Source organism: Marmota marmota, unplaced genomic scaffold, assembly GCF_001458135.2.
Source record: "Marmota marmota marmota unplaced genomic scaffold, marMar, whole genome shotgun sequence".
In the NCBI taxonomy this organism is placed as follows: Eukaryota; Metazoa; Chordata; class Mammalia; order Rodentia; family Sciuridae; genus Marmota; species Marmota marmota.
In genome coordinates this window covers 472,707-485,679 of record NW_025999926.1, presented here as the reverse complement: position 1 = coordinate 485,679, position 12,973 = coordinate 472,707, and positions in this window count along the sequence as shown.

Below are 12,973 nucleotides of genomic sequence, written 5' to 3'. Positions count from 1 at the left end.
TTTTTTTTTTTTTTTTTTTTTTTGGTGCTGGGGATTGAACCCAGGGCCTTGTACTTGTGAGACAAGCACTCTACCAATTGAGTTATATCCCCAACCCCTGTGATATCAGTTCTTCAGCAGAAACTTATGGACTATTCCAGAAAGCACTTTATACATGCCCACTACAGTCAGGGCTGAACTAATTGGTGTCTGTGGAATGGCAGCGCGGAAAGCATTCATTGCTGGTACTAATGATGCTGGTCAGCGTTTTTACACCCAGGCGTACAACAACTGGAGGTACAGGCCCCACTCCAGTGTATGGATTTTTAATAAATAGACAGTGTATACCACGCGAGCAAAACCCTCAAGGAAACCCTCTTTCAATGTGAACCTTTCATGTGGCATCTTTTTTTTTTTTTTTAAATATTTATTTATTTATTTATTTTAAATCTTTGGTGGACACAACATCTTTGTTGGTATGTGGTGCTGAGGATCGAACCCGGGCCGCACGCATGGCAGGCGAGCGCGCTACCACTTGAGCCACATCCCCAGCCCTCATGTGGCATCTTGACTGATGGAATCAATAGGAGAAATTAATATCTGCAAAGTAGCAAGAGAATGTATCCTGATTCCCAGGCTCACTCTTTAATAACATGATAATCTCACTCTCATTCACCACAGACAAACAATCCATTGAGAATTTACCAAGGAAGTTCAACCTATGCCCTTGGACTTGAATCCATGTTGTTATTCTGTTTTTGACTGGTGTTCCTTTTAAACACGTTTTGCTATTCAGACTTTTCATCTATTAATCTCTTCACCTGTGGATCTGAACCAGCGTGCTCACTGTGATGTGATTAGATGCAGTTTGCAGACAGAACACTGGAAACCTTCAAAGCAGTCTCCCTTTAATTAGTGAGGGGATTCTATTCGCCAAAGCTTGGCATTCTCAGATTTGGTTTGTCCCAAGATTTCCAGGATGTGCAAGAAAGAGCACAGGTCAGGAGGCTGACCCTCTGGCAAACCAGGAGCCTCTTGGGGAGCAAGGACAGGTCCCTGATAATGGGCAGGGCTGTCTGGAAGCAGCACGTCCACCTGTCTGCCTGCAATCGAAGTACCAGTCAGGTGTTCCAGAACAACTACTTACCTCAGCATCGTGTCAAATCAAAACCAGCCCTGATGCTGGAAATGCAAGAGTTCAGGGAAAAAAATGATAATTGTTACACAGCAGTAGATCAAGTCCTGAAAAGGTGAGTCCATGAGTCTGAGAACTGGGCCAGGCAAAGTGTGTCAATACTAAAGAAACCTGATAATGTTTTGGGAAACACTCCTATTAAAACATTATTCCATGTGTGTTTTAATTGCCAGCTAGAAACCCACGAAGCATTCAAGGTGAGTTGCCAGTATCTAATTGGTAGTGGTCTTAACAGTTTGTAATTTTTTATTTTCATTATGTCTAACTTTGAGTTGAGTAAATATTAGCCTCTGGCTCTATATTCCTTAAAGGGCCATCTTGACTCTGCTTTGGAAATATAAAATGAAATTCAACAACTAAACATGGAGTAACCAGTGCCTCCCACCGGTTTAACCTTGGCTTTGATCCCGCTGCTACAGCAACATATTAAAGCTTCAGTGAATCTAGGCACCAGCCAACTCCTCCGCTATTGCCCTCACAACGCTTTTCCACCTTCTGCCTCTGACAGCCCCAGACCCCCAACAAAAGCCTACTGTCAGGGGCCAAGTGAATATTTGGCTGAAGGGGGAGAGAGGCCCCTAAGGCAGCTGAATTGGAGTCTTTCATGGGTTTTCTCCTTTCCAGCCTCTACAGCCCCTGGCAGCTAACTGCAGTGGGCCTGGCCACACCCCCCACCCCCACCAGCTGCAGTTGGAAAGGTGAGTCCCTCCCGGCTGTGACAGAGGACCCTGAGGCCTGCCTTTTCCAATATGGCTTGCTTATTTCTGCAGCAACACCAGCAGAGAGTGAACACAAACGCTAGGTAAGTACTCCAAGTTCATTGCATCTTTTCATTTGGTTTCATGGAAGATTCTTTTGAATATCAGATGTCTCCACTACAGAGAGTCCATTTTTCACCTTGAAACTCTGGAAGGTTTTCAATTAATTAAAGATGGTCAGAAAGAAAGATGTTTAAAAAAAGAAAAGAAAAGAATGAAACTGCACTCTCCTATGGCAATAAAGAAAGGTTCCTCCGTTTCGGGGTGGGGGGTGTTTGAGGCCCCAGCTGCACACACTGTCCCTCTGAATATGGGCCAGTTGAGGGCACTGGGATGGCACCAGCAGAGTCTTAGCATAGGATGAATGAAAGCCAGAGGGAGTTTGTAGCAGCCTCCTACACCAGGGATCGATGTCACCGGCCCTGGTAGTCACGGCTGTGTCCTCCCCAAAGGGCCCCACCAGTTGGTAGATTCGAAACTCTTTGGCAGCAAACAACGAGGGATAAGCGTCTGATGTTGTGGAAGGTGGCTGCAGTGATTTTTCAAACATCAAATGGCTTCTGTAGGAGTTTCCCAGAGAGCCATAGCAAAGCACCACAGACCAGGTGACTTATGACACAGCAATTGGTTCTCTCCCAGTTCTGGAGGTCCAAGTCCAGGATCAAGGTGTCAGGTGGGGCTGGTTCCTTCCGAGGCTGAGGGTGAATCTGCTCCAGGCCTTTGTGGCTTGCAGGTGGCTGTCTTCTGCTGTTCTTTCTCTATATCATCTTTCCTCTCTCTATTCCTGTTTGTCCCTGTGTCCACATGTCTTCTTAAAGGCTTCTGGTCACAGGGGGTCAGGGCCCACCCTAATGACCTTGCTTCAGCTTGTGTAGACCCTATCTCCAAATAAGGTCACATTTTGAGACACAGAGGTTAGGACTCCAAAATATCTTTTGGGGGGGTCAGGGGGGAGCAGAGGGACAGCACACAATTCATACTGTGGCAAACACAGCTATTTGTCTTTAAAATGTCTTCATAGGCTCGAGTGACAGAGAATGTTTCCATGAGAAAGAATAACGGGTTCTGTGGATGAGTAAGAAAAGTCAAAGGGACTGGATTTTCCTGGTGCCAGGGGAACTGCCAACAACCTGCTCGTGACCCCAGCACCCTCAAACTCCCTTTTCCTGACGCCAACGTCTGACATGCAGGAAGATGCCCCCACCTGACGCCTCAGGCCCTCGGCAGACATCAGCTGAGGTGCGCCTGTCCTTCAAGCTCCCTCCCTGTCCCCGAGGTTCCCAGAAGCAGGGGTTTCTCTCTCTCTCCGGTCCACATTCCTTTTCTCATAATATTTACACCAGTGCCACTCCATGCCTCCGACAAGTAGCACCTCAGGCCTGCAGACACCCAGGAGATGGATGTGGAGCCTGGACTGCCCGGCCTGACTGACCATTTTTGGTAATGATCCTGTTGGATGCTTACCCCGTGCTCCCAAATTATATGCACATGAATCTCACGGCCTTCTTCACCTGCCTGCCCACACCCGGGTCTTTTCCTGCCTCAGTTTCCCCTGAAAGTTTCTCCACGTGGCCTCTCCTCTACTCTGGAACTCTTTCCCCCTCTCTTCTCAGCCTCGACCCCTGGGTGACCTGCTCTAAATGACGTCAAAATACTCACAATTCCCATACTTTCTTTCCAGCTCCCCTGACTTACAGCCCAGCCGCCCGTTCCCTCCTCCACTCACGTCTGAGAGACAAATCACACTTGACTGTTCACACACGAAGCCAACCTCCTTCGCAAACCCGTTCCCCAGCATCCACCCGACTTCACAGATGCGACTCTCAAGAACGTTGCTTGCTCTATCTGCCAGATGCTTCCAGAATCCACTCCTTCTCACCCTCACCCCCATTCTCACGCCGGGCCCTGCTGCTTCTAACTCAGCAGGATTTCTGCAGCCACCTCCAGAAGTCCTCCCTGGGGACCCCCAACCCTCCCCAGCTGTTTTCCACAGAGCAGCCAAGGTGTGGGACGCTGTCACCTCCCACAGGTGAGCATAAGGTTGAGGGGAAGACGCCAGACACCAGAGCACTTAGGGTAAGAGTCATTGAGATCAAGCTCCAGCACAGGCAAAAGTTGGCTAAGGGTGGGGGTCAGACTACATCACCTTCAGGGTCACGGCTGGGGAAGGAAAAGGAGAAAGCTTCCTGACTGGGTGCTGGAGTGGCTGTGGGCAAGGTGGGTGCACCCGATGTTAAACTTCCTCAAATCACACACTCACAATGGATGCACATTTGTCAATTAAATCACACTCATGCACAAGGTGCACAGATTTTTTAAAAAGCTCCATCATATGATGCTACTCCCTTGAGCAAGGCCCTTCCCTATTCAGAATGCCAACAGTACCCCCCATAAACATGCACACCATCCTAGCCTAACCATTCTGACCTGCTTCCCTGTTTTACTTTGTAACACTTTCTAAGAGACTGTTTGTTTATCTTTTTATTCTCCTGTCGGCCCTTCACGGCAGCAGGAGGTCCTGTCTCTTTGCTCTCTGCTCCATCCCCAGTACTCAGGGCAGGGCTCCACAGTTGCTCCCTGCATGAGTGATTGAATGAATGAATGTCCAGATGCCCACCACCTTCTGGCACCTTCTCACCTACTCAGAGTTGAAACCCTTCATGGACCTTCATGGCCTGGCTGCTGCCCCTCATGTCTTTAATTCCTGGCCCCTCCCACCCTGGAAGCTGGCATTTCTTCTTCCCTCTGCCAAAGAAATTCTTCTGCAGACATCCGGCGGGTACCCCTCCTTTCTCTGGACCTCTACTCCACCTTTAGCTCATAGACAAAGGTTTCCCCTGGCCACCTTCATTAAGGAACCTTGGCCCATTTACTGCACCATATGTGTGTGTGTGCATGCACCTGTATACTCTCTACCTTGCATCAGAAGAAGGTAAACACCATGATGGCAGAGTCTGGGTTACTGGTGTGTCCTGCACCTGGAACTGTACCCAGCAGGCACCAGGCACTTGAGAAACATCTGACAGATAAGCTAACGCTGGTGGTGACAGGGTACCTACTGCACCAAAGTCACTTCATCTGTGCTGTCACCTCCTCTTTCCAGAGGCACACAGCTATCATAATCCAGAGCTCCTTCCTTCCTCTCTCTCCCTCTCCCTCTCCCTCTCTCTCACACACACACACACACAGAATGGAAGCATCTCCAATATATTTTGCTCAGTGATTGACACCAGATTCCAACAGCAACATACTGGAGAATGCACTTCCAGAATGGCAGAGTGAAGGCAGGATGAACTCACTCTCTCCCCCTTTTCAAAGACAAAAGTATAGGAAGACAAGTAAAATCAACAATTTGATAAGTCTAAGAATTCATTGGAGCTACAGAAGAACGTGAAAAGCCATCCATCCAAGAGAAACCAGCGAACCTTGATCAGATGGCACATCCATGATGGTCTAACCTGGGCAACTTCTATCACCCCTCCCTCCCAGCTCAGCAGTGAGGTAGCCAAAGGTCACGCGCTTGGCAAGATGGACAGAAGATCTGAGGATTCTGATGCTCTGTTCAAAGTACCATCCCCACAGCATGGTACTTTGCATCCTGGGAAATCCCTATATTTGACTCAGCTCAGCTGGGGCTTGGGAAAGAGAAAGGTGGCAAGTGGCAGGTGGCAGATACCCCTGAGGCATTACCAAAACAATAACCACTGCTGGCAACACCTTGGCTGCCTGCTTCTGGGACAACAACTGCAGTAAACATGAGCCAGGCCCAGAATTTAAAAGGAAGTCTTAAAGAATTAGAGGACATAAGGAATCTCAAATGCCCTGACAGGTTCATGGGGATGGGAGAGGCTGCACACATGGAGAGGACCCTGCACACGCCCTGGAATGACATGGGAGAGGAGGAGCAGCCATTGCTCATCCCTGGTGACCATAAGGCCCTGTGCCATCAGGAAGTGAAAACAAAGGCTGTTTTGTAAACTGCCTGAGTCTCATGCAGATGTCTTGGCCAAAGGCTCCAGGAGTCAGGCAAGGCATGTAAGGAAATCTGATCAATGACTGGCTAACCAGACAATTACAAGGACCCAGATGTGGCCCCAAGGAATCCAGGCTTAAAAATAAAAGGGGCTTTAAAAAAATATATAGCGAGCAGCTCAGTGGTCACACATTACAGTAAATACAGAAACCACAGGACCAGCCAAGGGAAGTGGCAATCAAATGAACGGTAACACGAAAAACACCAACAACCAAAATGGGAAGGGAAAAAAAGGAAAAGCAAGCACAGCAATTCATTATCCAAATTGTTACTCTATTATCATCTAAAGTGTCCCGAGACATACAAGCAAACAAGAAAGTAGGACGTATCCACAGGAAGGGAAGAAATTTAAACAAAAACCAAAAACTCATGGACAAAAAAAAAAAAGTCCCCAAGGGGGCCAAAAGTGTGACCCTAACAGACAAAGATTTTAAATAAGCTATATTATAAATACTTTCAAAAAACTAGAAGAAAAGGATATCAAAAGAATTATAGGAAATTACAATGATTTTTATCTTCCCAAATAGAGAATATCAATAAAAGGAGTAGAAGAGGCAAATAGAAATTCTAAGAACTCAAAGTACAATATCTGAAATTCTTTAGATGGGCTCAGCAACAGACTTGAGCAGGCTGAAGAAAGAATCAGTGAACTAGAAGGCAGAGAAATTGAGATATCCAGTGAAGAGAAGGAAGAAAAATCAACAGAGCTTAGGAGATCTATGGACACCGTCAAGAAGTGCCAACACATCCCCCGCTAATCCCCTGCCCCCTCCCTTTCCCTCCCACCCCTCTGCCCTTTCTAGAATTCATCCATTCCTCCCATGTTCCCCTGCCTACCCCACTATGAGTCAGCCTCCTGATATCAGAGAAAACATTCGGCATTTATTTTGGGGGGATTGGCTAACTTCACTTAGCATCTTCTCCAATGCCATCCATTTACCTGCAAATGCCATGATTTTATTCTCTTTTATTGCTGATTACCAAGGATGGTGGAATGTCATGGACATCATCATCCAAAGTGCATTTATGAAGTCACGAATTGGTGCCAACATACTTTATATTCAACCAGAGATATGAAAAATTGTGCTGTATACATGTAATAAGAATTGTAATGCATTCTGCTGTCATTTTTTTTTTAATTAAAAAAAAAGAAGTACCAACACATATGTAAAGGGACTCCAGTCAGACAGGAGAGAGGACAGAAAAAAGATTTGAAAAACCAATAGCCAAAAACCTGCCAAATTTGAGATAGGTTTTAATTTACACATTCAAGAAACTCAGGGAACTCCAAGTAGGCTAAACCCTAAGATATCTATAACTACATAGATCATAAGCAAAGAAGACTGTTAGAAGACCAAGAGAGAATCTTGAAAATAGCCAGAGAAGTGACTCATCTGGTACAAAAGTTCCCTAGTACGATTAAAAGCTGGCTCTTCACCAGGAACTAGTGAGGTAACAGTAACGAAAAGAATAGATTATCAACCAAGAATTCTGTATCCAACTAAATTCTTCTTCAGAGAAGAAGTTAGGACATTTACTGATAAAGAAGAAGGAGGAGGAGGAGGAGGAGGAGGAGGAAGAAGAAAGAAAGAAAGAAAGAAAGAAAGAAAGAAAGAAAGAAAGAAAGAAAGAAAGAAAAGAAAACTCTGTCATTCACAGACTGCCCTATAAGAAATAGTAAAGAAAAAACAAAAGCACAATCTTCAAGGATCGTAACTCCCATGGAGGAAAAAAAGAAGCATTAGTAAAAGTGACTGTGAAAATACTGTGAAAGACAGCATAGACATGTCCTCCGTAACTCTTTTCTTCATTTATTTGTTTTAAATCAAACTTAAAAGTAAGACACAACCACTAGGAAAATAACAAAACACACACAGAGAGAATTTTAAAAGAAAGTAAGACCAGGAACTGTATAACACAAAACAAGGCAGAAATAGAGGATAAAAAAGACATATCACAAACAAAAAAGTGAAAAACACAGTAGAAGGAAAATCTACCATATTGGTCATCAAATTAAATGTTAAAGATAAAAAAAAAATCAAAACCCAAAGATTAGCAGACTGGATTTACATTATCCACCCGTATGCTGCTCATATGCGGTAGACCTCAGGTTCAAAAACACCAAGAGATTGACAAGGTATGTCATGAAAAGAGCCACCACGAGAAAGTTGGAGCAGTTACACTAATCTCAGACAAAAACTTTAAGGCAAAAATAGTTACTAGGAAAAAAGATGAATATTTTATAATGAGAAGATGGTCAACCCATCCATCCATTATAAATGTCTATGAACTTAACAGCAGAATCCCACAACAGGTGAAGCAAAAAAAAAAAAAAAAAAAAAATTACAGAAATTAAGTGAAATAGATGATCTATCAATTGGAAACTTCAATATCCTACTCCCAATATCAAAAGAAGTAGGCAGTAGGTTAACAAGAGAACTTGAACGAGAACTAAATCACTTAGACTTAACACCAACAGAAGAGTGGACCCCCACAGCAAGATTATGCACTCTAAAGCCCACCTGGAACATTCTTCAGGATGCTGAACCATAAAACAAGCATGGATACATTTGGAAGGATTAAAAATCACAGAGCATGCTTTCTCAGCACCAGAGAATAAAAGTAGAAATCAACAACAAAATTTGAGAAATTCTCAAGTAACCAGTGAATCACAGAAGAGATCATGAGAGATTAGAAAATATTTCACAATGAGTGAAAATAAAACCCAGCATAACAGAACTAATGGGAACAGTTAAGGCAGTGCTTAGAGGACCATTTATTGCTTTAAATTCACTCTACATTAAAAATAAATCATCTAACTTTAGACCTTAAGAAATTAGAAAAAGAACAACCCAAAAGGTAAAAATTAGGGGGGAAAAATTAGAGCAGACCTAAAGGTGGCAGATGGAAGGCAATAATGAAGATTAGAGGGATATAAGTCTAATAAAGAATAAAAAAAGAGAAAGTCAAAAAAAAGCAAAGGTTGGTTCTTTGGAAAGATCAACAAAGGTGACAAACCTTTAGTAGATGAACCAAGAAAAAAAGAGGAGACTCGAAGTATTAATTTTAGGAATAAAAAAGAGGACATATCTATGACATTACAGAAATAAAAAGGACTATAGCATAATACTTTAAATAACTGTGTCCCAATGAATTAGACAGCATAGAGTCTAGGGACAAATTTCTACAGAAACAAAAAATACTGCAACTGACTCAAGAAGAAATAGAGAATCTAAATAATTCCATAATAAGAAAAGAAAATATAAGACAAATGATACTGTTCTACTTTGTGCATGTACAAATAGGTAACCACAAATCCCATCAGTATGTACAACTATAATGCACCAGTTTAAAAAAATGTGGAAAACAAAAAATTACAATTATAATGCACTGATAAAAAAGATGTGGAAAAAAACAACTTAGATATCAAAAAATAAGTAAAGGAAGTAAATTTGTAATAAATTAAATAAATAAATCCCCAGAAAAGAAAAACGCAGGACTTTTAAAAGGCTTCCCTGGTGAATCTACCCAACATTTAGAAAAGAATCAACATCAATCCTTCCCAGACTCTCCCAAAAAGTAGAAGAGAGATTTCCTGCAACTCATAGGATGAGATTAGTACTATCCTGATACCAAAACGAGACAAAGTCATTTCAAGAAAACAAAACCATACACCAATGTTTTTATGAATAGAGAAGTAAAAGTTCTCAACAATACCCGAGGCAGAATATCTGTGTATTCCTGCCAGCACATGGATAGACAGGTCAAGAGGATGTAATTTGAAATCCAGAAACAACCCCAGTATGTACAGAAACATAAATTACAAAAAAGGCAAAAGCAAGGCGCTAAGCAACTCAGTGAGATCTCATCTCTAAAAAAAAACAAGAAAGGACTGGGGATGTGGCTCACTGGTCAAGCGCCCCTGAGTTCAATCCCTCACTCCCCCCCAAAAAACGATTGGGACAGAATAGTTGTTTGGGGAAAAATTTAAGCTAAAATCCTATCTTACACTTCATGGAAAAAGTGAATTCTAAGTGATCAAAGATTTAAGCACAAAGCTCTCTGTTCATATAATGAGAAAAAGATCAACAATGCAATTCAAAGAGCAGAAGGACACAAAGAGTCTGAATAAAAATAAATTCCAATGGCTAAGAAACACTAAAAGACTCAAAACCGCAGAGCTCAAAAACAAACAAGCAAACAAACAACAACAACAACAACAACAACAAAAAAAACCCAAAAGCTAAATTAAAATGAGAGACCCCAGTTCCTTTGTCACCTTGGAAAAGGTGAGAAGCTGAATTTCTCACCCGACCCAGGGCATGAGAATTCCTAAAATCCCCTTGGCACCCTGGGGCCATCTACCAAAAGCAACAAGTTACCTCTGAGCAATTCCAGAGGCAGGAATTGATCTTGCAGCTACTTCGGAAGTATCATCTTAAGGATACTTGTTCCAGTCATGATTGTCAAAGCAAAAATCAGGAAAACACCCAAATACTAATCAAGCCCGAATCGAGTAAGAGATTATATTACAGACATACAATAGTTAAATGTAACAGATAATGACATATAATAAATGCCCAATAATGACAGGAATAATCACAAGTTTTGAGCACTTAACCCACGCTGGGCACTGGCTAAACCACATCTCATTTGTTTAACCCTCTAAGTGAAGATGTGAGTTTTGATTGTCAATTCCGGTCACCACTGCAGAAACCGCTGTACTTCACTGGATTTGCAGCAGGGTGATCACACAGAGTAAATTAAGCAAGGTGAGGACCCACTGTCTGTGGCATGTGTCTCCACAGCACCCTTGGCCATGCACGCCTTGACTGTTTACAGTCCCTGCAAGTCCCACAAGAAACGGATCTGTACAGAGGCTTTAGGGAGGCAAGGTGACAAGCTTCAGTTAGAAAGATTTTAGCACATTTAGGCATCCCCTTTATAATTGGGTGGCGGGAGGATGTGGGGGGGAATGACACCTCATTTAACTTCTCTGCGACTGAGTTTCTCTACTGTTCTGAGTGTTCAAATATGAATGAATTATATAACTTAAAACACCTCCTGCACTAAATGAAATGTTTTGTATTCAGATTTCCCTGCCCCGCCCCCATGCACTTCTGACAATTTAAGAAAGCAGCCCGCATGTTCCATTTCCTGAACATCTTCCATTCACCATGTTTAGATATCGGATACCATTAAGAGGATGTCTGATTTCTGCAGTATGAAACGCAAAGATTTTTCAATGACAATGTAAGCTTTTGTATTTGGCGGGGGTGGGGGGGTGGAACCTATTGTAATATCAAAGTTGAATATAGGGAACCAATTTAAACCACTGCTAGTTAGTGGTTATCATAAAAATGCTGGTCGTTGCTAACTATGAACTTTTTTTCTCTGGACCAATGTCTGTCGCTTCTAAATGTCTCCTTTTAAAGGAAAAGAATTTACGGAAAGAATGAAGCTGGCAATCATATCGCCAGACACCACTAATTTCCCATACCCCTCTGAAAAAGGACATTTTTCAATGCATTGTTTTACCTAATTGAGACTCATAAACTCATAAATCATGGTGGTTTCCAAGCTTTTCTTTGAGGCTTTTTTTTTTTTTCCACGGTCAGAAGCCCTAAATCAATCAATCATGGCATCGCGTCACGGGCCATTACCGCAGGGTAGATGTGCCTGTCTGTCTCTCGAGATGGGCTCTCAGCTGGGTATTTGTGAAGGCACTTTGCCTTGACAACCACATGGCACCCGGGAAGCTCAGTTATTATTGCAAAAACATTTATGAATGTCTACAGAGGGGCAGCCCAGGAAGGCAGTCCACTCACCCCACTGACTGGCAGCAGGCTCAGCAGTCGATTCAGAGGCGAATGAGCTTCAGCAGGGCTCATTTGTGGGGGCACACGTTCCCCACAGGCCATCTGTGCTTTTCTAGAATGTGCTTCATGTTTCCAGCCCTTTCTGTCCTAATCCTTAGAACCCATGTCCACCCTTTCTACCTTTTGTATCTCCCCCCATCCCCCCACCCCCACTCTGGGCCTCCTATCATAGATGCCTGTGCACGGGTGTGGGGGGCTGATGCCCGCCCGGGGCTCACGTTTCCTTGTCTAAGAAACTGGCACTATGAGACGCTTCCTGTCCTTCCAGACACTGTTGTACCTCCAGGAAACCCCAGCCAGACACAACCTGGGGGAGGTCTCATTTCTGCTATAATATGACACTGTGTCTATGATGCTGGTGGACCTTAGGGTCAGGAAAACAGGAGGGACAGAGGACACCAGGCACAGAAAATCACCTGTAGGTGATTCGCCCAGAGAGAACACCATCACGGGGGCCTGCTCATGAGGACTTTCCAAAGAGACACCGAGTTAAGGAGAGAGCTTTCTCTCTCTCCCTCTCTCTCTCTCTCTCTCTCTCTCTCTCTCTCTCTCTCACCTTTCTCTCTCTCTCTCTCTCTCTCTCCTCTGTCTTGCTCTCCTGCTCTGCAAACCCCTTCCTCCGTTCCTTGCTCTAATCTTGTTTCCTTTCCTTACTCAGGGCCCCTGTGTGGGGGTGGAGGAAGCTGTAATAGAATCCTTCTCTGTTCCAGTTCCCTTCCCACCTTCCACAGGTCATTTCCTCTACTCCAGTGTTTCAGGAGGGGGCTTTGCCCCCAGGGGACATGTGGCAATGCCTGGAGGCCTTTCGGATTATCCCATGGGAAGGGAGCCCTTGGCATCTCCCGGGTGGGGCCAGGGTTAGTGGTAAAAGCCCTCCCACCCCAGACAGCGTCCACAGGGTTGGGGGTGCGTAGCTCTGCTGTGGTCCAGTCCACACTCGAAATAAAATTTAGATGTAATTTAGTCCAGTTCTCACCTCCTGGCTCTATTCTTCTCATTCACAGATGGAAGCTGAGACCCCAGAGGATATAGTGTGTTGGGAAAGTCCAACCTTCACCCCAAGAGAGAGACTCTGTGCAAATCCTGCCTCTGCCCCGTTAGCTTTGAACCAAGGCAAAGGGGTGGGGGT